The following is a 24,489-nucleotide window of genomic DNA, read 5'->3' on the forward strand; positions in this document are numbered from 1 at the left end:
AGTAATTTGCCCATAGCCTCAGTTTCTTTCCTTAAGATAAGAAATGAGAGTGGGAATTACTGGATTGCGGACTGGGGGTATATAAGCCAGTAGAAAGCTGTGCCTTATAGAATGGTCTCAGTTGAAAAAATGCCACAGTTCCTTATGTGCAAGAAATGAAACTAATCTAACACACACAGTGAATTTTATCGCAAACAAGTTTGTCTGTAGCAATAAAGTTGAAGTGTTTTTGGAATTTAGATGTTTTTCAGATTATAAAAAACTTAAATCACCACTCCCACTGTTTATGAGAATTAAAGTAAAATTATAAATATACTGTTTATGCCAAATATCATTTAACCTAACAGAAATTATTATTCATCACAGCCAAGGGGATTTGATTTTTTAAAAAATTGTAAAGGCTATTTCATCTAAGAGAAGTAATGGAATGAGGTACCCGTGGAGGTACGGAAATGTTCTTCTGGGTATTTTAATATAATAAAAGCCTAATGCCATATCGGCATTTGGAGCAAGACTTTTATCTTTAGGTTCAAAGGATATACATGATTGCTTCCTGAGATTTCTCAAGTTCTGTGATTCTGCAGTATATTTTAGACTATTAATATTTATAGGTATTAGATGTCTTAAAGGATGGCATTCTAAATTAAAGTCCACATCATTTTTAAGACTTAAACTGAGGGAAAAAAACTCACTCATAACATGTTTACTGTACGCTGATTCAAAATGCCTTATTTACTTAAAAATAGTATTTATTCTTAGCCCATATTATAAATGAGAAAGGGAGGGTCATGCCACAAAATGAAGCAATCCTTCTATAAACTTAATTAAAATCATGATGACCCATTCAGCCTGGAGTTGAGTTTTATTTTCAGCTAGTCATCTGTAGCCAGGCTTCCCACAGAGGGCAGTTGCCAGTCTCACAGCACATTGTGCAGCTTGGATGAACAATATTACAGGCTGCTTATGAGCAGATTACATCTGGGATCTGTGGAGAGCAGCCAGAGCAGCAAGGCAGAGATGTTGAGTGCAGGATATTTTCTCGGTAGATTTCCTAGCCACCTAGACGCTCATCCCTTTTCCTGCAGGACAGTATTCAGAGTGTGGTTAAAAAAAAAAAAGAAAAAGATAGATTTCCAAATTAATTATTGTTCCTGATAAGACCCACAAATCATTCTGATTTTAAAATTCTAATTTTAGAATTGTTTATGTGAATGTTAAGTTCTACTCCGTGGGCATACTTGTGCTCTTCAAGTTAATTTAGTGACGTGTAACTGAAGCGGTAAGCTAGCTTTTAGCTCCAGCAACTGAAGCAGCCATTCTGCTGCTGGCACTTTGCTAGCTTCCCTGCATGCCTGGGTCAGAAAGTGTCAGGCCTTTTGTGTGTGTATGAGCATGAGCACGTACATTCAAAGGACAGCTACACAGCAAAAAGGCAACCCGGAAGATCCCTTAGTTCAGGGGCGTGGCAGGGTTACATCTTGGAATGTCGGTATTCATTCAACAAATATGTGTTAAGTAACGTGCACTAAGAACTCTGGATGCAAAAATAGAGTGTTGCCCTGTTCCCCAGAGCTTCGTAGTCTAGCTTACTTGGCTGCATGCAGCAGAGCAGGGCATAAAAAGAAGGGTTGGAGCCTGAAATGAGGTCCATTCATCTATTAGAAGAGGGCAGATGGTAGGACGTAGACTTCGTCTGCAATATCTATGATGTCTAGTCCAGCAAAGAAGAAAAGCTCTCTGCAGCATGTGGTGGGTGGCAGTTGGAAGAGAGGGTGTCCTCACTTGAAGTCTTGAAGTATCCTAAAAGAAAGGTAGGGTGCCAAGAGGAATTAATGTACCAGACCAAAGGCTTGCAATCCTTACAAAGGCTGGGTTTTAAGGTTGGCCTTTGGCTGGTGTTCAGGAACTTGAATGATAAACAGTTTCATGCACTGATTTAAAACTTTCTCTAAATGGCAGGCGTGGCTCACTGGTTACTGTATCTAAACTATTTTTACAAATAGTTTATGTGGTTTATACTGAACATTCCTTTTCTCTTGTGGGAGGCTGGGATTTTTGTGCATGTTAGGCAGAGGATGCCTGTGTGACTAGCCACCAATTAAAACGCTGGGCACTGATTCTTTTCTTTTTAATTGACGTTTTAAAGTGTTGTTCAATTTCTGGTATACAAGATAATGTTTCAGTCACATATACACATACATATATTCCTTTTCATATTCTTTTTCATTATAGGTTACTACAAGATATTGAAAATAGCTCCCTGTGCTATACAGTGGAAACTTGTTGTATATCTATTTTGTATGTAGTAGTTAGTATCTGCAAATCTCAAACTTGCAGTTTATTCTTTCCTACCCGCTTTCTCCCCAGTAACCATAAGTTTGTTTTCTATCTCTGTGAGTCTGTGAGTCTATTTCTGTTTTATATATAAGTTCATTTGTCTTTTATTTAATTTTTTTTAGATTCCACATATAAGTGATCTCATACGGTATTTTACTTTCTCTTTCTGGCTTACTTCACTTGGAATGACATTCTCCAGGCCCATCCATGTTACTGCTAATGGCATTATTTTATTCTTTTTTATCACTTAGTAGTATTCTGTTGTATAAATATACCACAACTTCTTTATCCAGTCATCTGTCAATGGACATTTAGGTTGCTTCCATGTCTTAGCTATTATAAATAGTGCTGCTATGAACATTGTGGTGCATGTACCTTTTTGCATTAGAGTTCCATCCAGAGATATGCCCAGGAGTGGGATTCCTGGATCATATGGTAAGTCTGTTTTTAGTTTTTTGAGGACTCTCCGTACTGTTTTCCATAACAGCTGCATCAAACTGCATTCCCACCAACAGTGTAGGAGGGTTCCCTTTTCTTCACACTCTCTCCTGCATTTATCGTTCATGCACTTTTGAATGATGGCCATTCTGACTGGTGTAAGGTGATACCTCACAGTTTTGACTTGCATTTCTCTGATAATTAGCAATATTGAGCAGTTTTTCATGTGTCTATTGGCCATCTTTATGTCTTCACTGGAGAATTGTTTGTTTAGGTCATCTGCCCATTTTTGGATTAGGTTGTTTGCTTTTTTCTTATTAAGCTGTATGAGCTGTTTACATATTCTGGAAAGTAAGCCCATGTCAGTCTCATCTTTTGCAGATACATTCTCCCATTCCGTAGGTTGTCGTTTTGTTTTGCTTATGGTTTCCTTTGCTGTGCAAAAGCTCCGAAGTTTAAAGTCCCATTTGTTTATGTTTGCTTTTATTTCTATTTGGGCACTGATTCTTTAATGACCTTCCCTAAGAGACAGTACTTCACAGGTGCTGTGAGAAGCTATTGCTGAAGAAATTAAGCACGTCCTGTGTAACTAAACTGGTAGACTCTTGGAAACTTACACCTGGTTTCCTAAAGACTTCACTCTAATAGCCTTTTCTCTTGCTGATTTTACTTTGAATCCCTTTGTTGTAACATATCTTAGTCATAAATATAACAACTTCTTGGTCCCGTAAGACCATCCACTGAATCACTGAGACTGAGAATGGTTGTAGGGACCCCCAACAAAGGCAGAAGCTTAATTGCAAACTAATATGTAGCAGCAGGAGGTCTGGTGGATAGTAGCATCTTATCTCTTATTCTTAAGTCCAGATATGAGACTCCCAAGAGATATCGCTCTATTCTGAAATGCCTCTTCTTCACGTCCTCTGACAATGTAAGAGGCATCCTGCTTTTCCACCTCCCAACCCATTACTTTTGAGTGATGGAAAACTTAAGCTAAGTTGGAATTATTGCTTCTCATACCTGGACAATTAATTCTGGGACACAGCTTGCTTCAGCTTGATGCCTCCATTTCTGAGTTCTGCTGATCCTTTGCTGGTTACCTTCTCCGACAAGGTCTTCCCTATTGTCCAAAGGTGTTTGCTGCAGTTCCAGGATTCTTCCCTTCAACAAGGAAAAGCCAAAGTTGAATATTAGAGCTCATGAGTTTTGTTTTTGCCACATGCCCACATGAACCACATACTGAGCCCCCTCCTCCATAGGGATTGGCATGAACTTACCCTTCCCCTGAAAAAATCAAGACCGAGAATGATGGAAACAGAAATAGGGTGAAGAGAGACTAGGAGGCCAAAATCACAGCCACTGTTTACTACCCTCACTGTCTCCACTATTTAAGAATCACTGATACATCAACAGATGCAGAAAAAGCATTGGATAAGATTCAACATCTATTTGTGATAAAAACTTGCAACAAAATGGTATGGAAGGAATGTACCTCAACATAATAAAGGTCATATATGATAATAAGCCCACAGCTAACATACTCAGTGGTGAAAGGTTGAAAGCTTCCCTTTAAGATCAGGACTAAGACAGATGTGTCCACTCCCACCCCTTCTATTCAACATATTACTGGAAGTCTTAGCCAGAGCAATCAGGCAAGAAAAATAAATAAAAGGTATCCTAATTGGAAATTAAGAAGTAAAATTTTCTCCGTTTGCTGATGGCATACTATTATATATAAAAAATTCTAAAGTCCACCAAAAAAATGTTAGAACTAATAAACAAATTCAATAAAATTGCAGAACCCAAAATTAATGTACATAAATCTATGTACTAACTTTGAATTAACTGAAAAAGAAATAAAGAAAACAATCTCATTTACAATAACATCAAAAATAATAAGATACTTAGGAAAAATTTAACCAAGGAGTTGAAAGATATACTGAAATTTCTAAGTATACTGAAAACTCTTAAGATATTGATGAAAGATATTGAAAAAGACATAAATGAATAGAAAGATAGCTTGTGTTCATGGACTGGAAAAATTCATATTGTTAAAATGTACATATTACCTAAAGCCATCTATAGATTGAATTCATTCTCTATCAAGTTTCCAACCGCATTTTTTTTTTACAAAATTAGAAAAACCAACCATAAAATTTGTCTGAAAAACCAAAAGACCCTGAATAGCCAAAGCAATCTTGAAAAAGAACAAAGCTGGAGGCATCACACTTTCTGGTTTCAAACTATATTGCAAACCTATAGTAATCAAAAAAGTATGGCACTGATATAAAAACAGACACTTAGAACAGTGGAGCAGAATAGAGATTCCAGGAACAAACCCATACATTTCCAATCAACTAATACTTGAAAAGGGAACCAAGAATATTTAATGGAGAAAATTAAGTCTTTTCAATAAATGTTGCTGGAAAACATGCAAAATAATGAAAAGACCCCTTTACACTACTCACAGAAATTAGCTCAGAGTAGATTAAAGATGTAAAAATATAAGTCCCGAAACCATAAAACTAGAAAAAAGCATCAGGAAAAAGCTTCTTGATACTGGTTTTGGCAATGTTTATGGATGACACCAAAAGCACAAGGAACAAAAGGAAAAAGAAACAAGTGGATTTACATCAAACTGAAAAGCTTCTGCAAAGCAAGAGAAACAATCAACAAAATGAAAAGGCAATGTGTGGAACAGGAAGATATTTGCAAACCGCACATCTGATGAGGCATTAATATCCAAAATATTCAAGGAACTCAAACAACTGAATAGCCAAAAAACAAGTAAGCTGATTACAAAATGGACAAAGGAGTTGAGTAGACATTTTTTAAAGAAGATATGCAGATGACCAACAGGTACATGAAAAGGTGCTCAACATCACTAATCATCAAGGGAATGCAAACCAAAACCACAGTGAGATGTCACCTCACACTATTGGGATGGCTATTATTAAAAATACAAGAGAATAAAAAATGTTAAAAAAATCCAAAAAAAAAAGTTATATATGTAAAATCACAATAAAAACGCTAGTGTCAAAAAAAAAAAATACAAGAGATAACAAGAGTTGGCAGAATGTGGAGAAAAGGGTACCCTTGGATGCTGTTGATGGGAATGTAAATTAGTGCAGCCACTGTAGGAAACAGAATGGTGTTTCCTCGAGAAATTTAAAATCGATCCAGCATATGATCTAGAAGTTTCATTTCTGGGTGCATCTCCAAAGGGAAATGAAGTATCTCAAATAGATATGTGCTCTCTTGTGTTCATAGCAGCATCACTTGCAATAGTCAAGACATGGAAACAACCTAAGTGTTGGTTGATGGATGAATTTGTAAAGACAATGGTGTGTGTGTTAGGACATTATTAAGCCCTAAAATACAAAGAAATCCTGTCATTTGCAACAGTGTGACTGAGTCTTGAGTGCATTATTCTAAGTGAAATAAATCAGAGGAAGAAAAATACTGTATGATCTCACATTTATGTGGAATCTAGTAAAACCCAACTTACAGAAACAGAGAACAGATTGGTGGTGGCCAGGGGTGAGAGGTGGGGGAAATGGATGAAGGTGGTCAAAGAGTATAAACTTCCAGTTATAAGTACATTCTGGAGATATAATGTACAACATGGTGACCACAGTTAACAGTACTGTATTGTCCATATGGAAGTTGCTAAGAGAATGGGTCGTGAAATTTCTCACCACACACAGACACAAAATTGTAACTGTGAGGTGATGGACGTGTTAACTAACCTTATTTCACAATATATTCACATACCATATTTTAAAAAAAAAATCACTGGGTCATTTGATAAATTTTATAACTGTGTCTCCAATATTTTCATGCCTTTTAGAAAAATTCTGCCCAAAGTAAATCTATCTAATACAGTATTTTGATTAAACGACTGATCACATAGATTAGTGCCCACTTATGTAATACTCTATTTATATCCCAATTAAGTTCTACACCTAAATGAATGAGATAAATGCCATATTCAGGTTCAGAATATTATTCAGACTTTCTGTAAGTAATTGGGCTTATGCCTATCAGATCAATTTAGATTTTAGCCTTATTTTTCCATCTAAGTTGGCTAATTGGATTCAAATTAAGTTAATTACTGGATTTCTATGGCCTTTTAATTCTGTCTCTTTCCCTTATTACTCATCTCCTAAGCACAGTAATTTAACTATCCATCACCTTAGGAAAGGAAATGACCTTTTTTATGAACAAATGTTTCCCAGAATGTGGTCAACCTTTTATATGCAGCTCAATAGGGAATAAGACACAGAATAAGGCATTGAATTCTTAAAGAATTCATTTCCCAGTTGCTTATTTCTTTTGAGTTTGAACATGAACCTGTTATGCCAGTTACTGCATTCACAGTAAACAACTAAGAATCTATAAATTATGTAAAAATAAAATTATATTTATATATATCCCATCATATCTTATACTTTCTATTAGCCTATAAAGTATATGAAGATGACCCTGTGGGAGTCGGGAGTTACAGGCAGAGCAAGAAAATGCTGATCTCTGCCTTTGAAATGTTAAGCCTACTGTGAACGTACCTTTTTCTAGAGGTCGCCATGGTGAGAAAAGGAATTTGTTATTTTAATTTAAATACACTTGGCAGAGTTTAAAAATGACATGAGATCTTCTATGGTGTGTACCTGGGATATAACACTGTTTAATTTATTGCGAGCAGCATGAACATAGCATTGAAATAATACTGCACATTGGTCTGGGGAGGGAAAGACACATTTCAGGTTTAAAAATAGTTCTCTCGTGTTTACACACAGTTTTTCATTCTTCATTTCTTTTTTTTCCTTCCTTTTTCTTCCGTCATTCATTTTATACACAGAGATAAAAGAATGTGTTGAATAGCCTAAAAAGCAGAGTCACACCATGTGCACATTTAACTTGTTCATGCTGAAAGAGAACAATCCAGAGAGATATAAACTGAGTGGGTGACGCTGGTTCCCTTCCATGAACACAGGCCCCAGACTGAGCAGTAAAATGGGAAATTACCGTTTGCTGTTTCCTCATGATTTCTTAGAATGTGAGTGTGATGCAGACCTGAGTGTAATCCTTAATTTAAAGATACATATGTTACATATAAAATCGCCTTAAGGACAAGTCGGCTACTTTAGCTGGTGTCTGGCTGACGAAATAGTCATTTGTTCTGTGAGAGAGGCGAAAACCTGGAGCCATGGAGCTCCTGAGTGGCAGAATGTCAGTCTCCCAAAGGACATACAAGTACTGTTTACTGTAATTTGGGGGTTAATCAGAGGATTTTCAGAGATAATTATGAGATCTTTAGAACCTAATCGTCTCCACTGTCTCATCACCATCTCTTCACTCTAATGGTACAGGCATAGGGGTTTGTAAGGCTTACCTTATATTTTCAAAAGAGGTTTGTCTTTTCCTCGGTTCTTTTCAGTTTAGTAATTTGATAATCTTTATCCACAGCCTGAAAAAGAGACATTTGACCCATCAAAGCCAATTCTAGAGGTTTTTCCTAAAAGAACATTCCTACAACTAGAACAATATGTACAAATATGTTCCCTGCGAGGGGATTTGTCTCCTCCACGTGGGACCGCAAGGCTGGGAAGTGCAGTCGGGGCTCAACCTGCTCGCTTCCCAGGACAGGCGTCCACTCGGATGCCCACTTGTGTATTATCCAATTTCCTCTGAGGCCCCCCGCAGGGGCACAGGTCCCTACCCAGTCGCTCTACTTCCCTTCCTACCTGAGTACATGTCTGTCTTTCTTACAGCCTTTCTTGTGCAGGAGACCTTCTGCCGGTTTCCAGGCGATGTTCAGTGAGGATAGTTCTATATGTAGATGTATTTTTGATGTGTTTGTTGGGGGGAACTAAGGGTTAGAACTTGTCTCTTTAGTTTTTTTTTTTTTCCTTTTATTGTCCCATCTTTGTGGCTAAAATGAGATCAGTGAAGACATAGATCACATTTCCACTCCACCATGTACCAAGTTGAAATTCTAATAAATGAAAAAAAGGACATGTGTTTTTCCTGTGCATGTACTTGATTATAACAATTATAAAAGCCATAGATATTTTTAGCTCACCGTTGGCAAAATAAATTGTTTCCCAGTAAAAGTATATGTAACTTGATAAGCTTTTGATTATATGAAATATGGTAGTGAATATGAAGATGTTTCATTAGGATATACTGAATAGTATTCAAAGTCTTCAGCTTCTGAGCCAACTTTGGGCATTTTTAAACCCTGCTGGGGGTTGTTACTTTCTTCTAGAAATTATATTTTTTTCTTTGAAAAATAACTTCTGCAGTTTAGGCTCATCCTCAGGTGCATCCATGAGTGGCTTAGTGTTCTGCTGCTACTGACCGTGGTTCCTTCTCTTTCCTGCAAGATTTAGGTCCCACTCCTAGAGTGCTTCCCAGACACAAGTGTGGTAGAGTTTGTGCACCAGCTTTCTGTGTAGCATATTGTTCGGACAGTTCTTGTTAGTGGTTTCACCTCCATTTCTTCTCCTTGTTCTTTTTTTTTTTCTTTTTAATTGAAGTGTAGTCAGTTACAGCATTGTCAGTTTCTGGTGTACAGCACAATGTCTCAGCCATACACACACACACACACACACACACACACACACACATTTGTTTCCATATTCCTTTTCGTTAAGGACTATTACAAGGTACTGAATATGGTTCCCTGCACTATAATGAAGAGTCATCTCCATGTCTTCTTTTTTTCTTTCCTATGTTTTCCTTTCTTTCCCCTTTTGCTTGCTTTTTCTCTCTTTATCTTGTTGCATCTCCTTGCTTTATTCCTTAATCTTTACATCTGTTTTACTCTTATTTTAATTACAACTGAAGAACCAGTACTCTCAACAAGATCAGTTTAATTTTAATTTGCCCTTTAATTATTTCGATGTTACAATTTTTAATCTGTCTCAAATATGGTCTGGGTTCAACCACTCCAATATCCAAGCTAAATCAATTCAGCAGGACGAACAGTTTTTGTAAACTTGAAGGCTAATTTTATCTCTTCTTGACAGTCTTTTCTTACATCAAATAAATCTTTTCCTTAAAGGTTTTAGTAGCTTACTTGTCTGAATGTTGACTATGAATCAACATTCAAAAAAAAATACAAAATATTATTGTTGTAATCTACTTTTATTCACCGTGTTCATGAATCTTCTGTTAATAGCATTGAAAATGTGAATAACCAGTATTCAGTGAATTAGAATTAAGCAAAACAAGGCAAAACAAAATTTTACCTCAATGGCTGTCATAGCCATATTTTTTATAGATAAGAATTGAATTCACTTCAAGGCTTTCAGAATCCATTTTCAGTTTAGTTGCTAGAGCTGCTGCTATGTGCAAAGACCTAATGATGTGGTACCACAGCTAGTAGAGTCTGCTGTGACCATACTTACTAAATGTTTGCAAAACTGTTTAGTAAAATACACTAAACATTTACCGTAATGTACCAACTGCCTACCAAGTGCACTGAAACATTTCAAAGTAAGTTTCTTGCCTTTTGAAAACTTGTATAGTCACCATCTTTTCAACACTTATGTCACTCCCTACTAACATAAATATGTTGTAAAAATTAATTTATTGTTTAATAAAAAGAATGGCTAGACTTTTTAAATTCTACGTTGGTTGTGAGTTGAAAAACTGAAATTTTATGTTTTCGGTATTAACAGAATCCAAAGGTACTACTTTGTGGGGTTAAAATAATTGCAGAAAGTGTATTTCTTTTAAATATAGTTAAAAATAACTTGAAAATTAAGACTTTAAAACCAGGTCCAAGATTCCTCTGGTAAACAAGCCCTCTCCCCCAATAAAAGAGCATATTATTTATTTGCACAAAAGATCAGTTTTTCCAGTTGGAATCTGACTTCTTACTTTTAAATTAACCCTGAATTTTATTTTTATTAGAAAAGAGTTGTAAATTTTCAAACCAGTGTTTCATTTTCTATAAAACAGATAATAGGTGAAGTAAATTTTCGGAAGAAAACAACATTCAACTTAAAATGTCACTAAGCATTTTCCTATATAGTAGGACCAAACTCACTTAAATAACTGAATGTGGTTTAACTGTCTTACTCTCTGTAACTTTCATTGGTTTTTCTCATTTATTTTGTACTGCCTTTCTTGGTAGAGACTTTGTGCAAAGACTACATTATTATGGTTTTTATCTCAATAATATGGAAATTGAATTCAATTAATTGAATTTAGAGCAACTTAAATCAGATTGTAATATCAAAATTAGTGTCCAGTTAAATTTTTAATTTTATTTTTTGATTATAAGGTTTGGTAAATTATCTGTATAAATGTCAGTATTTTTGTTCTTTTTCTTTGCAAACATGATATTACTCTACAACTTTGGTTTATGTAAAAGGCAGAAAATCTAATTCAACTTTGGCTGATTTTTACCTCTCTGCTTTTAATCTTACGTCCAAACTCATTATAGGGAGAAATTTTTGTCCCTTCTGTTACAGAGAATTTTTCTGTCACAGTTGGGAACAAATACGATATTTCTTGTTTGTTTTTAAAGAAAGTCAACGAGGTCTGTATTAATTGGCCAGGCTGCTGCTGATATTCATTAATTGCTGTTTCTTTTGTTTGGGATAAATGGCAGATTTGTAAGAATCTGTCCAAAGAAATAGGTTTATTGTTTAATGCACTCGTTTATCAGTTAAAAAAAAAAACAAGAAAACAATAAAAATAAAAATTAGGATAGCAGTTTTTTTTTTAAGTGTCTTCCCCTTGACTAAAGTTTAAGCCTCAACAGTTCTATGGACTGTGTCCCAATGATAAAATCATAAGCAATCCGGAGCTCATCCAGTGAAATCTGTTACAGCACCGTGTCCATCATAGTCCTGTTACTGGGCCAGACAGCACCATGGGTCTCCTTAGGGAGAAGTAAAGACATGCACACGCCAGCATATCTGTCCCTGTGTTCTGAACAAGTGAATGAGTAAGGAAAGGTGGCCTTGCCAACCTACTGCAAGACAGGGAAATTAATGAGAGAGACAGGGGGAGATGGCTTTGTTAATTACAGAAATGTAACCATGGTTTTCTCTAGCTCAGGCTCCTTTTATGACTTACAGTATAAATGTGGTATGTGCAGCAGACATGCAAGTCTGAACTGCAATAAGATGCATGCTTATTGGTGGCTTGCAAACTTTCAAGAACAGAAGTTAGATCTCCTCTTCTCCACAGGAGAGAGTTAATGTGTGAATTAGCAGACTTGATTAAACCTACTAACAAACTCATATATGTTATTGAGATAAACGTATTTCCCAAGGTAAGTATTATTTTCCTTCTATGGTATCTACAAACCCATTTAAAAAAACAAAATCATAGACAGCTAATGAAGGTGATCAGACCACTTATAAAAATGGTAACTTCACAGTAAAGGAGAGAGGTTGTATCAGCTGAAGGTCTAAGAGAGGCTGTAGATAAATGTTGAGCCCGTGTAGATTTAAGCAGCAGTGTGATTTAGGGAAATGAGCTCATTGCAACCACTAACCTGAGGCAAGTTCTTTATTTCTCTAAACCTCCAGGTTTCTAATGTGCAGAATTGCAAATCTTAAGGATTACTGGCAGTAAAGTAAGCCTGCAGCAAATGATACCCATTATTTTCAAGTTTCTGTCTTAATCTTTACTATAGAACTCCTGAAGTAACATACTTTCATTGCCCCTAAAATTCGTTAACCAAAGAAGCAGTAGAGTTGAGTATATTAATCAGAGGTGTTCTTATGCTTTTTTAAAAATAAGTTACAAACTTCCTGTCTTTGGCCTAAACTATTCATGACTTGACTTACAAGCCAAGCTCTGTGAACGCATAGGGCTATGTGGTCATGAGCAGAATAGGGTGCCCTTCCTCAAGTTCAGTGGAGGAGTCAGAAAAGTAAAGAATGTTATCCTACAATGCAGAGATGCTACGTTCATAGTAATCACATAGTAATCACAGAGCGTGGGTGGGACTCAGCGCCTCACGGAAAGGGTGGAGGGAACTGGGGAAAGGTTGGCAAAGGTTTCCCAGAGGAGAAGCTTCTTATTTGCATCTTCAAAACTAGATCTAAAAAAAGTACTTTTGAAACTATGAGAGGCTCTTAGTAGTTTAGGTGCCCAACATTTTTTTGTTACCGTTTTTTAAAAATATATATGCAATAAAATTCATTGTTAACATATGAAAAGATATAAATAAATAAATTAAAATGATTCATAATTTCACCTCCCAGAGATGACATTTCATTTTCCATGTGTGTGTATCTACTTTGACTTAAGAATTAAAATCATGTGGTATTTACCCACTTACAAAATTTTTACTTAATAGTAGTAGTGTTACTGTTGTCCCATGTTGTTGCTTATCATTTTAAAACGTGTTTTTAATAGCTTTATAGAAATCTTTTGCATGGCTAGACCATAGTTTGTTTAGCCAATTTCATAATATAGGGTTTCACTGGGTAGGGCCTTCTGTTTCTGCTGCAAAAAAATGCCCACAAATTTAGTGATTTATAAAAAGCACAAATTTATTATCTTAAATCCTCTATGTCAGAAAGCTGACAGGGGTCTCATTGGGCTGAGATCAAGAAGTCAGCAAGACTGCATTCCATTCTGGAATCTATGGGGCAGAATTCATTTCTTTGCCTGTCCAATTTATAAAAGCAGTCCTTAACTTGTGCCCCTCCCATCCCTGACCCAAAATCCATCTTCAGAGCCTGCAGTGGTGAGCTGAGTCCTCACATAACATCACTTTGATCTCCTTCATAGTCCTATCTCTCTCTGACTCTTCTGCCTCCCTCCTTTACTTTTAAGACTCTTGGGATTATGTTGGACCCACCTGAAGAATCCACAGCAATTTCCCCATCTCAGGGTCAACCAATTAGTAACCTTCATTCCATCTGCAACTTTAATTTGCCTTTACCATGTAGCTACATATTCACAGATTCTGGGCATTAGAAAATGGACATCTTTGGAAGGCCGTTACTCAGCCAGCCGCAACGTAGTTTTATTTTATTTTTTTCAGTTTTGTAAATAATGTATGATAATAATGATGCTCTAATGAACTATGTGAAACTTCAATTACATCTCCCCTATTTTGGGTAAACAGATAGGCAACATTTTCCTCTAAGTTGAATAATATTCTACTTACCTTCTTCATTACGTATGACTCCAGATTTTATATTACTAGTAATTGCTTGATTTCATACTAAAAAAAGTGATAGAAACATATATTACTTAATATTGGTGACTGGGTTATTTTACAGATTGAAGTGTTTCTATTCACATGTAGCAATTTCAACTTACTGTAGAAGTATAAAATATTATTGACCAGAGGCAAGATGAAAGTGGAAGCTGATAAAGATAAGAAGAATTACATTTATTTTTTTCAGTTGAAATAATCATATGGGAAGATAAGAACAACAAATGAGATTTTAGGCCTTGAAGCAAAATGTTTTTCATCACTAAAGCATAAATTCTCTGTGCGCTCACTTCAGGTATGTAATAGTGTCTAAGTACCCTGCATGAATTCACATCCCCGTAATTATAAAATGCGGAATAACTTGTTAGAGAGCAAGACTATACTTGTGTTTGTATTTGTTAAAATTTCTCATATAATATAAAAAAGCCCAAGAATCTACCAATATTTAAATGCTGAGAAAGGTTATGTAGCATCCTGAGCAAATAAGGTAGAGTTTAGAGATGCATAATGAAAAATTTAGTAATAAATAGGGGATTGATAACAAATCTGGGGATTTGAATTGATGATCTATCAATGATAAATAAGTGAGCGGTCAGATATAGGTGACCAACAGAAAGACAGACTAGGCCCAATAAACTTTAAAACGAAATAGTGTGAGAGGACAACGTGATCTGGCATCTGGTTTGATTTTAGTAAAGACAAGAGCAGTCCCTTCAGGCTAGTTTATAAATAATTTTTCTAAAGACCACAATATCAAAGCTACCATTTAAGTTATATTGTTCGACACAGGGAAAGTTCTCATTTGTATTTTTGAAAAGTAAACCCTTTGAACTATTGAGAAGAAATGTAGTTCAGTGTTTATGATGTTTGAAAGTCTGGAATAAGTATAGTAGTTTTTATTCAGATATAAGCAAATCATAGCTGTGTGAGTCAGGATATAAAGTTAAGTCTCATCAACTATTAATATTTGATACTAAATTTGATATTAATATTATAGTATAACATTGTGATTACTTTATAAGAATTCCAAATAGAAGAAAATGCCATATTCAAAAGGATCTCTGTGTTGAATTTGTTTGCCTTTTATGCCACTGAGAGCATATTATGAACGAGTGACAAGTTAGTTCAAAGCTCTCCTGCAATTCTGTCCCATCTGGTAAAGGGTGAATATTCAAAAACAGGGTAAGGTTTGCACACTGTCGTTAATTATAAATACCATGCTAAATTGTTTGTTTTAAATGAAAAACCTAGAAGGGTTAAATACATAAGCATTTTCTCCCATGAACCAGACAAGAAGCAGAACTTGAGCAGAACTCAGCCTACCTACGTGTCCTTGCGTCTTTCCAGAGGGACATGGTTTCTGCAGGGTTTTTTACTAAGTCAGCCCAATTGTTTCATTATGTGATATTTACCAGAGCAGTTCAATAGCGTTTCCGAGCAATCCATCACAAGGCTGAGAGCGGGTCTGGGATGCAGGTTACAAAGCGAGAGTAAACTCATTTCTGGAGGTTACTGAAATTAGAAGGAAGAGAGTTGTTGATCACCGATCTGTTCACACCACTCCCCTCTGGCTTCTGCCTTATTTGATCTGTAAGGGGACAGAGAAAGAGGAGAGCCTCAAACAGTGACAAGAATAAACACATATTTCTTGGCTCCAGGTTCATGCCCTTCCCTCTCTTTGCCAGCAATGCGGTCACTTCTGCACCTTCCTTGCCAAGAAGAAAGAACTAGAAATTAAAAGAAAAAAAAAACAGATTTAGTTAAAATATAACAAGTCTTCACAGCAGAATAACAGGTTATTTTCCCATGGAGCTGGAAGAAGAGGAAGTCTATCTTCTGTTGTTTAAGAAAAAACTCCTGCTCAATGTCTAATATTCCTTTGCCCACCATCACCGACCGTGCCAGAGGGAGTGAGGAAATCTACTTCTCCTTTTTCTCATACATTTGTGAAGATGCTCTTTTTGTTATTTATATTCCCCTTTAATTCTGCTCTTTCAGTTTCTTTTATTGATTCTGGAGCTCTCAGTGACTGAGGAGAGTTTAACTGGCTTTAAGCCTCTAGGACAAGCTAGTGTTCTGTGTCCCCCTTAAGGGACCGCGTACTTCCGGGATTTCTCTTGTCACAGACTGGCTGCCCCTCCACGGGCCCAGCTCTGAAGGTCTCTTTCAAACTAAATGTAATTTTGTGGTTTTTATATCTTATCAATTTCACTGTTAAGGACCACTTATTTGGTAGCAAAAGTATTCAACAATGCGAAAGACTTCAGCTATGGAAAAATGAAAATGCTTTTTATGCAGGAAGGAAATGTAAAGTGGTAAACGTGCATAAGGGTTTTATGTTTTGCCTTGTGCATAGAGTGAATCCACTGAGTAAGAATTTCCCTGGCGGTCTCTTTGGGATCTTGAGTATGTGTGAGAATGGTACATGGAGCTTTTATATGGAGTTAATTACACCTCCAAAATGCAGACCATTGACTCTTACCGAGTTTGCATTTCCATAGTGTTTGTGGTGATTGGACGGTACGTGAGCATCCCGCACCTGGATACTGCTTGACATATAGTAAATGCTCGATAGACGTTATATCTCCTTTTCCTCTTCCGTCAGGAGATGAGTTCTGATCATTTCCAACTCGAAAACTGAGTTTCATCGACTCAGAAAAATGCTAGTAAATGTTAGCCATTATTCTTGCTGCTTTTCTTTTCTGTGTTCTCTTTGGAAGCACCTTTAGATTTTATCATAAGAAACACGAAGCGGACGGGGATTTATAAACCTCATGCTACGTATTTAAAGGAGAGTGGAGGATTAAGGCAAGTCAGTCAATTTAAATACAAAAAAGTTTTAACTCAGAAGTATTTTCCTCATTCTCTTGGTTTCTCAGAATTAGCAAAATGATTCAGTGCTTTTCTGTAGTACTTAAAATGAGTATCTTTCATGTAGTGTCCCCCCAATAAATGTACACTGACTCGCTGATAATTGCTCCTCTTCTGTGCATCACACGTCACATGTGCACACAGGCAGAATTTTTCCTGTCGTCTGTGAAAGGTCCTGCAATTCTGCTCCTAATTGAACAAGCATGTCCTGGTGCTGCTTTAATGTACTTGAAACGAACTAAGTGCAGTTTTAGGTCTTTCTTTGAACATCAAAGGACACGGGGCTGTCAACATGCTTGCGTCAAGTCAGCCTCATTTACTGTTAAATAATACATTGGTGTGGCAGCCTTCTCTCTGCGGTCTTTTTCGCCCAGGGCTGTTACAGCTCAGCTTGTTCCTCTGCTGTTAAAAAATTGATCAGCTTTCTTTCCCTGAAATTTGGAAAAGGAAAAATTAGATTTATTCATACTAACTCAAATGTCTTTATTCATTTCAACCCTTCCTGTTCCAGAAAATTTTTTAAAGGACTTAATTAAACATACAGAGAGTCAATAGTTACAGTAAACTTTAAAGACAGTGATGTAGGAAGCAGGTCAAAGTAAGACAAGCTGACTTCTACATGCAAAGCTTGCTGTAGAGTGGTGTCTGTACGAGCGAGGTCACAAAGCTTATCTTTTTCAAAATGGGCTTGGAACCCCTTACATTAGAATCTCTTGAAATGAATCGGAATCCTGGGCAGGGGTGAGTGGGTGGAGGTTAGTAAAGGGGATGGACAACTTGGAATCTTGTATTTGTTACAATCTCTGGATGGATTTTTTAAATATATTTTTGTTGAGGTAGAGTCAGTTTGCAATGTTGTGTCAATTTCTGGTGTACAGCACAATACTTCAGTCATACAGGAACATACGTATATTCATTTTCATATTCTTTTTAACCATAAGTTGCTACAAGATATTGAATATAGTTCCCTGTGCTATACAGTAGAAACTTGTTGTTTATCTATTTTATGTATAGTAGTTAGTATCTGAAAAGCTCGAACTCCCAATTTATCCCTTCCCTCCCCCTTCTCTCCCTGGTAACCATAAGTTTGTTTTCCATGTCTGTGAGTCTGTTTATTTTGCAAATAAGTTTGTTTGTCTTTCTTTTTAGATTCCACATATAAGGGATATCATATGGTATTTTTCCTTCTGGCTTACTTCACTTAGAATGACATGGATTTTTATACACATTAACGTTTGAGAATCGTGTTGCTCCAACCATACAATATATACAATACATGATTCACAGTGTCCCTAGAATAGAAACAAGTCAATATCCCAGAGAAGCACATGAATTCCTCCTTACTAAGATCAGAGAGAATTTCTCTGCGGGTGCTTCATTGGTAACTGTAATATCCATTAATATTCATCTCTTCATAGAAAGTTGATCGTAATCTCTAAACTCGTAAGTAATGGTTTTCATATCTTGAGCAGTTAAGTCATGCCCTGCAATTCCTTCGTCCACAGTCTGGCAGGAAAGAGAGAAGAGAAGAGCTCTCTCTCTCACTTCTTTATACATGTTAGATGGTGGAATTCTCTGGTCCCTTGTTCACAGTGTTGCATTCCGCTTCCCCTGCTGCTCGTGTTCGGCATGCCCACCCTTTCTTTTCCTCAGGAAATGAACTCATCAGTTTGGAGAGCTGAGGAGTGAGCATCAGAGGGGATTCCAAGTAGTCAGTCTGTATGTTCTTCTCTTCGAGAACTGAGCAGTCCTGCCGACCGTTCCAGCATCCTTTCCCTCCAGTTTGCCATCTTCCCTGCTCAACTCTTTGGCTTCAGGAGCCTCTTTTCCACTTATTATGGGTGCCCTGCATCAAACATACACCTGAACTGCAGTCACATTCGGATCCCTGCCGTCTCCTATGAAATCAATTTCCTTCCTGGCAGTTACATCCATCTCTGCCACTACCGTTTTTCTAGTCAGTCAACCAAATAGGTATTTGTCACCCTGGTTAGGACTTACAGTCTCTCAAGTGCTTTCTGGTTCTCTCTGTGCATGATCCTTGAGCTGGTTTTAAATGCTCTCCCAGACTAAGTCTTGTGGTAACTAGCATCTGTAATCCTTTGCCCCTTTGTATTGCTTCAGTCTTGGAATATGAGAAGTAGTAATAAGGCTAATTGGAATCACTGATTAACTATTCAGACTGTTCACTGGCGTTAATTGCTGTCTTTGTGTTCAAGTAACACTTTGCTCTTAAATGCTCCATAAAACTCAGCCCATTGGGAGGTGCTTTTTTATGTGCATGGCAGTTGCCCTCAGTGGAATCAGAGACTTCCACAAATGCCTTCCTGAAACAGTCCCAGAAATTGCTTGTCTTCTTATCTGCCACATGGTAGGCCTTGAATACGTGTATTTTAACTGCATGTAATTGAGACGTTTGGCCATTCTGTACTTGTTTTCCATTAAAACATCTATTACCACTATCATGTACAATGTGATATGATATGATATCATATGAATCATATGAATAATAATAATATATGAACAAGTACTTCTTGAATTAAATAGATAAGCTACAAATTTATTACAGTGTCATGTTTGTAGCGTTTTGGGCACTGAGACATTAAAAAAAATGTATCATTTCATTTAAGAAAATACTAAGTTTGGCTAAGAAAAAAATCAGTCAACTGTGTCTTTATCTGAAGACAAACACACTGTGTTAGTTTCTCATGGTTATTATTTCATGTTTGTTTTACTTAAAATAATATTAGAGGTTCATGGTGCCTGAATGCAATGATTAGCACTTGAATTACTGGGCCTGAATAAAAGTTTAATACTTTTAAATAATGTGTATTTATGATAGAAAATCGGAAGCATATAGAGAAAGAAAAGGTACCTAAAATCTCACCACCCTTATACAGTGTGTCTTAACATTTTGGTGTAGTTATTTGTCTTATTTTTCTGTGATTAATTTCAATAGTTGAGATTCTGCCCTCTAAATAATTTTGTATTTTGCTTTTTTGCTTTATCCTGCATACTCTTGGTCTGTTTTCCAGTCTGTGATTCCACAGAGATTTACAGTTAGAAATAATGTGTATAAATCTATGTATCTTTGCATAATCATAGCTTTGTATGGCCATGTTCCAAATATTGCTTTTATATAGAATGAAAGTTCTTACAAACTTTTGATTACAAACAATCCTTTGAATATATTACAGCTTGAAATAAAATACCATTTTATACCCTTTTGATGGTGCCCCAAACAGTTTTTTCATAAAGCAAATGACATGATCTGCCCTTTTTCTTAACTCAGGCTTTTAAGCCTCTTGAGAGAAATTTTAAATAGACCATTACCTTTTCCCCTCTTGTTTGCTCTAATGAGGTGTTGAATGTGTACAACTTGGAACCAGAGACAGTTTGCATCATTTGAGTAAAAAAGCTCACAAGTCAGATAGTCATTTTGTGGGGAGGTGGTGGGGTAGGAAATATTTGCAAAATATATTTTTATCAAAAGTCTGGTATTCAGAATACAGTGAGCTCTCTAAACTCAAAAGGAGGAAAACAAACAATCCAGTTGTTAAATGAACAGAACAGTCACACAAACACTTTACCAAAGAGGATATGTGACGGGAAAATAAGCATGTAATAAGTATATGAACAATTGTCCAACATCATTAGCCATTAAAGAAATGCAAATTAAAACTACAACGAAATACCATTCCACTCTAGATATCAGAATGGCTAAAATAAAAAATACTCACAATACCAATTTCTGGCAGAGATGCAGAGAAGTTGAATCACTCAAACATTGGTGGTGAGTGAGCGGTACAGTCATTCTGGAAAACAGTTCAGTGGTTTCATGTAAAGTTAAACATTTACTTACTTTACACTCTAGCAATCACACTCCTGGGTATTTATGCTTGAGAAATGAAAAACTTATGATGACACAAAAATCTGTACATGAATATTCATCATAGCTTTATTTGTTTTGGCCAAAAACTGGAAACCACCCAACTGTTTGCCATTGGGTAATTAGATAAATATACTATAGTACATCCATACAATGACATACTATTTGTAGACCTTCCTCAACTTACTTTTTTTTTTAATTTTTTTGTTGAAGTATAGTCATTTTACAATGTTGTGTCAATTTATGGTGCACAGCATAATGTTTCAGTCATACATACACATACTTGTTTTCATATTCTTTTTCATTACAGGTCACTACAAGATATTGACTATAGTTCCCTATGCTGTACAGTATAAACTTGATTCTACACACAGTAGTTAGTATCTGCAAATCTTGAACTTCCAGTTTATCCTTTCCCACCCACATCTCCCTGTAATAATTGTAAATTTGTTTTCCACAGTCATTTTTTAGTGTTCTCCTCCCCAGTCTTGTGGATACTGGGAACTCTAGTCTGGCCAGTGTGGTAGGCAGGGGTGCAGCTGAATCAGGAAAGCACGGTGGTGAGGAGTGTGTTGAAACTCTCTCCCCTTCCCTGTCACCCTGCTCCGGGGATTTTTTTATTCTTTACACCCTCTAGATTGTTTGAATACTTTATTTTGAACATAAGTAATTATTATTTAAGAGATTTAAATTTATAGACATACTAAAACCCACTAAATTACATACCTTAAAAAGTAAGTTTTATGGTATATGAATTATATCTCAATATAAGTTTTAAAATCAGGCACACACACACACACACACACACACAAAACAGGTAAAAGTCTATTTCATCTCTTCATTTATTTAAATAGGCTTTTACCAAGTGTCGAAAAAGTAGAAGTCTGCTCTGGTGGTTGCAAAGGTGAATCACTCATAGACTATTCTTTTAGGACTTTATAGTCTAGTAGAGGAAGCAGAATGTGTATTTAAGTAACATTAATACCAGAAAGAAAATGATATGTATTTTAAGAGAGGTACAGATAAATTGCTGAGAAAAAGCAAATGAAAAGATTAATAATTCCAACGGCAAGTATTGAAGAAGGAATCTAGAAGAGAAATATTTGACGGCTGGTTGATTTTCCATGAGTTCATGTAGAATTGATCGGGAAGGCTGGTAGACTTGGTGGTGGTGAGATGAGGTAGCTCCTCTCTGCTTGTTCACACTTTTGCAGTGAATGTTATGCAAGATTTCTCCTGGGGCTGTGTTTAGAACAGTGGAAAGAAGGGAGATGCTATGAAACCATCCTTTTGAGAGTCGTAGAGTTTGCATCTTAGGGAATTTCAAGTGAAATCAAATTATGTGTTTCTCTCTGGAACCTTTCAACCTCTAGGTCTAATTGCTGAGTAGAAGAATAACTGAATATAAGTAAGCGGAGTTAGAATTTATGGCATGAATATGACAAGAGGGGAGCAGGCCAAGGAATTTGAGAATGATGAAAAGAAGATGATTATAATGGTTTGGGGTAGTGAGTTTTCAAAGCAGCATCAACATCACCTGGAAACTTGTTGGAAATGCAGATTCTTAATCTTGGACTTACTGAATCAGAAATTCAGAGTAGGGCCCAACAATCTGTGTTTTATCAGGCCTTCCAGGTGATTCTATAGCACATCGATACCTGAGAACCACTGGTTTGGGAAATCTGAACTACTTAAGGCAGTAAGTGCTGTTATGGGAAGGGAGCGAACAGAGAGGCAGAGTGTGTGGATTCAAGTGTCCATGAGAGTGCAGAATTGTGAGTGGAGGAATTCAGGTGAGCGGGCTGTGAGGGCAGGTGACGCTGGCCAGAGACGAGGATGCTTGAAGGATTAAGGGGAGTAATTAAGAGACTCAGGTGTTTTATGGGTGGTCCATGTTGGTGCTACTCTTACCAGGAATCATGACACAGAGACAAGAAGGGAGAAGAAATTGTGAGGCAGGTACTGAAACTGCCCTTGTGTGATAACTGACCAGAAGGTAGGGCCAACAACTGAAAAAGGGTTAGAGGATGGTCTAGTTCATTTCTTTCCCTTCGTCATCCTACCCTCTTCCTCAGGCCTCCTCTGAGTTTATAGAATGTGGGAGAAAAACAGTTTGAACTCTACATCCAGGCTGTAAGAAGGCCACGGTGCCCTCGTGTCCGGGCTTAGTCGACAGGGCCCAGGGATAGATTGTGGGAGGGCTGGGACAAGAGGAAGACTGGTTACTGAATCTGTAGGTTCATATGGAAGTAAATAACCAGGTGGGAACAGATGACCTGAAAGCCGTGGGCTCCTGATTATTGCTGAAATAAGCAGGGATGTGAGACATGATGAGGAAAGGAAAAAGCCTTCTGAAGTGGCATGATTAAGATCAGCACTTGTTTGGTTAACTGGAAAAGACAGTCATGAAGAAATGATGCATATATACCTTCATCGGCTTTTTTAGGTGTACAATAATTCATAACACCCACTGCTTGAACTTCCAGGTTGTTTGTCTTGCGTTAAACCACACTCAATATTGTCATCTGTGAATTCCCGGTTTAGTTTCTTTTGAAAAGAACTGAAAGACAGTTGAGAAGAATCCTAAGGGCAGAATCTTTTTACACTTTTATATTTTATCCCCAGTTGTTTTATGGTTGTGTTGCCCACAAAATTTTGAAAAAATAATTTACCTTAATTGGTTCTTTTCAAAGCATATAGTTTTGTTTTTCATATAACTGCATCTTATATTACAGCATCTTATATTCTATTCATTTAGGTATTATTTGATTAAATTACACACTTACCATGACAGGCCTAATCAGGTATGGGAATAAACACACCTGATCTGATACAGATCCAATTCAACAAACGGGAGATGCAAGCCTGAATGAAGTCCCAAATGTTCAATGTCCTGTGGCCATATATTTTATAGAAAGAATTAATAGGTTAATATGATAAATTGATGAATTGGAAGTCACATTAGAGAGCTTCTATCATTGTTCTTAGTGATGCATAGAGGAAAGTCATTGATGTGATTGAAGTGGGTGAGATATGTTAGTTCTGTTTAGGCTCGCAGAGTTATTAAGCCAGGGTGAAGGGACTGGTCTCTGAGATGGATTGTGGGTCACACTGGATGCACTGTGGGTCTCTAGAAATCCCTTTTAACTTCCTTTGGCACATTTTTTCTTTGTTCTTCTCAAAAGATTAATAAAATCATTTAAATTATGAAAGTCATCCTCTAATATGTTAAATATGACTAATAATTATGCTTTCTGAGGATTACTATGATTTTTGGATTATTACTTGATTTAAGAATATTGTGATACAATAAACTAGTATGTTAGTTCAAAACACATGTATGATATACATGAAATCCTAATTTCTACTTTTCTAACTTTTATTTTTGGCTTTACGGCTTGCATCTAATAATATACAAAGAGAATTTCTCAATATACAAAATACATAAAATAGATTTGAAATTTTTAATTATTTTTAAATTATAATTTCAGGTTTTTGTATTTGGGTGAAACATTTTTCTCTTAAAGCTTTTGATGTAGTTTGAATAGTTATCCATGTTTTTGACTATATAAACACCATCCCAGTAGGAGAATTTTTTTTTTTTTTTAGGTAAAAGAACATCTTCTGCTAGAATGATATTTTGAATCTGCAGTCAGTGTACTCTGGCAAATGATACAAGTAAATGTAGTTATAATACTAGGAACTACAAAAGCCAAACAACATAACTTAGATAATGGGAATCTTTCAGGGTTTATAG

At 36.4% G+C, this 24,489-nt stretch overlaps 1 protein-coding gene and 1 long non-coding RNA gene across 3 annotated transcripts in view; one reads left to right on the forward strand and one right to left on the reverse strand.

The window, feature by feature from the left end:
- Positions 1-24,489, forward strand: part of SLC2A13 (solute carrier family 2 member 13) — a 330,277-nt gene that overhangs the window by 213,148 nt on the left and 92,640 nt on the right. The gene's annotated exons all lie outside the window — the stretch shown is intronic.
- Positions 877-17,470, reverse strand: LOC140700436 (uncharacterized). Of its 2 annotated transcripts, XR_012078827.1 has the most exons (8): positions 17,386-17,470; positions 16,455-17,274; positions 15,385-15,484; positions 13,922-13,978; positions 8,168-8,242; positions 3,796-3,936; positions 1,591-1,800; positions 877-1,079 (listed from the first exon to the last, which is right to left on the reverse strand). It is a non-coding gene; the product is annotated as an uncharacterized lncRNA (long non-coding RNA). The 2 variants fall into 2 exon arrangements; XR_012078828.1 differs by lacking the exon at positions 13,922-13,978.

This window comes from Vicugna pacos, chromosome 12 (assembly GCF_048564905.1).
Source record: "Vicugna pacos chromosome 12, VicPac4, whole genome shotgun sequence".
Taxonomy (NCBI): Eukaryota; Metazoa; Chordata; class Mammalia; order Artiodactyla; family Camelidae; genus Vicugna; species Vicugna pacos.